General features: G+C 34.4%; 1 long non-coding RNA gene across 2 annotated transcripts; it reads left to right on the top strand.

Moving 5' to 3' along the window:
- The first annotated feature begins 18 nt into the window (after positions 1 to 18).
- Positions 19 to 2,384, top strand: LOC127085222 (uncharacterized). Of its 2 annotated transcripts, none has more exons than XR_007789028.1 (2): positions 19 to 493; positions 2,094 to 2,384. It is a non-coding gene; the product is annotated as an uncharacterized LOC127085222 (long non-coding RNA). The 2 variants fall into 2 exon arrangements; XR_007789027.1 differs by having other exon boundaries at positions 19 to 658.
- The last annotated feature ends 214 nt before the right edge of the window (positions 2,385 to 2,598 follow it).

Genomic DNA, 2,598 nt, shown 5'->3' with positions numbered 1-2,598 from the left:
AAGGGGGATTACTGGGGTTAGCAAGACTTAACAACAAGGTCATGAACAATGGGGTATGGGGGTTAATAGATTGAAGCGGGTGTATGGATAAAGAAAATGCTTGGTTGGGACAAAGGCCCAAGTCTTCTAAAAAACGCCAAGAACCGGGTTAACCACTCATGTCCACGCAACCACAAGACCAGGTTCCATGCTTAAACATAACGCCCAAGTCAGAACGCTTGAAAATGTTTGTTCACAGTCACAATACTCACACCCACAAAATCTTAGTCTTCAAACTCACTTCAACCTCGTGCACAACCATAGACAAACGAAGAATCAGGAATGCAAATTAAACCTCTATGAAGGATAAGAACAAATTTCGAATTCGCGTCCAAACTCAACGTCGAATCGCAATCAACAGAAATTGAAATCACTTAACAACTTGTTCTTGCACGCAAATGAAAGAAGACGAAAGGGAGAAACTTACCGGATGATTTCGACGCAGTGGCTCCGGGTAATCTTCTTCTTGACGCCTTCGATTTGTCTCAATCTCTTCCGTTGTGTGCCGTTGCGAATTGTAGTCGTTGTTTATTGCGTATTAGTACTGAATTGAGGTGAGGGTGATGAATCGTGGATTCAAGTGAAGAGAGAAGAGTGAAAACGATTGAATTATGAAAAGGTGAGATAGAGTTTCCATTTTTGAATTGTAATCCCTCTATTCCTTTTATTTTATTTTTTCTACTATATGCTCCGGTTTTGATTTTCTTCTTCTCCAATTGTTATGCTTCTATTGTTTTTTTTGTTAGAAGCCTTCTTCTTCGAGAGTTTTGTTGTGAATCTCTTTTGAAGTTTTCTCTTCCTCCGTTAGCTTGTTGTTTCAATCCCATTTTGTTTGTTTGAGATGGTTGTAGTTTGTTGAGGTTAGTAAACAGTTAGAGTTGAGAGAATTCAGTTAGTAGTTGGTTAAAGGTGAGGAAAAAATTGTTAGAAGTTTCTGTTTAATGAATACATGAATGCGGTTAGTGTTGTGTAAGAAGTTATTTTGAGAAATTCAGTTGGAAGGTTATGAGGTAGGTTAGGAAGTTCCATTCTATTATATAAGTTGGGTTCCATGGGTGGTTATGAGGTTGATTGGTATTGAAGAGTTCAATTTTGAAGGTTGAGCATTTTGGTTAGCAGGGTGGGTGAAGAGTTTTACAGAATGGTTATCTGTTAGAATCGATTGGTTAGTGATTAAGTGAGCTAGCCATTCTGAAATATGTTGTTAGTTGTTAGTTATGACGTCAATTAGAATTTAATAACTAATTATGTTATGTGTTAAATCTGTTAGCAGTTAGGTCTATTATTGAATAGCTAATTAACTGTTATGTGAGTTGCAAGCTATGTTAGAATTTGGATGAATTTATCTATTATACTATGTTAGTTGAATTTGAATGCTGTAATGAATGATGTTGCTGTTAAAATTGTCATGCTTGTAGTGACCAATATGTATTGCAATGAATGGTCTGTAATGATACTTTGTGTGATATGCCAATGGATTGCTTAACCTTATTCTGTGAATGACTGTTACAATAGTATCTTTATTGTATGCCATGTCAAATTATGGTTGGATGTTAGTGTTAAGATGCTTAGTGTTATGGCATTAAAACTTTTCTATGCACTGAATTAATATTTCTTAAATGGTGTCAATTTTGTTGAAAATAGGTGAATGATTCCTTGTTGTGGTTATGTGCTAATGCATGAATGGGTTTGCTTCAATATGCATGGTTCTGGTTTTGCTTGGTTGAGGATTGCATTGCATTGGGGTTTTATAGTTGCATTGCCATGGATTGGTTTTATTATAGTGTCTTGTGTGGCTTTTCACTTGGCATGCTTGAATGTTGATGTTAATTTGCAATGATTGTTATGTTGGTTTGTGGAATGCTTGGTATGTTATGTTAACATGGTGTGAAGTTTTTGATGCATTGTATTGTGATGCTTGGACTGTTTTTGTACCGCCATTTGTAATTGTTTGATGATTGGAAATGTGGTTATGATATGTATGGTCATGCACTAATTTAGTTTTGCTCATCACATTTTCTTATGATAACATGTATATGTGAATGATTTTGCAGGGTGGATGCACACATGAATCTGTATTGAATAGTGCAATTGGAAGGTGGGTTGGATTCATGGAATGTATTGAAGATGAGACTGTTTTGGAATTGGAGCTATTTGGAGTGAAATAATTTATATGTAATTATGACTTGTTGTATGTAGGATTGAATTTGTATTTGAATGTAATATGAATGATGGTGTATGGTATGTTGTAATTGAAATGTGAATAATTGTTAAATGGAATTTGGAACCCCAATTGTATTTGAATGGTTTAAATGAGAATTGAATGTGATTTTTGGAATTGAAAATTGTATGGAGTTTTTGTATGAAATGATGGAATTTTGAAATTGAAAGTCTAATGGTTTATGATTGAATTGAAGTGTTCCATATGGGATTGGAAATTGAATGGTTTGAATTGATATGAAAATGGTTATGATTGAAATTTTTGGACTTGGAAATGTAATGTTTCAAATTTGAATTGTAATTATGCTTGAAATAAGATGTTTTGTAAATGTGAACCTT

This window comes from Lathyrus oleraceus, chromosome 5, assembly GCF_024323335.1.
Source record: "Lathyrus oleraceus cultivar Zhongwan6 chromosome 5, CAAS_Psat_ZW6_1.0, whole genome shotgun sequence".
Lineage (NCBI taxonomy): Eukaryota > Viridiplantae > Streptophyta > Magnoliopsida > Fabales > Fabaceae > Lathyrus > Lathyrus oleraceus.
The sequence above is the reverse complement of the archived record's forward strand: the minus strand, read 5'-3'. Positions and strand labels throughout refer to the sequence as shown.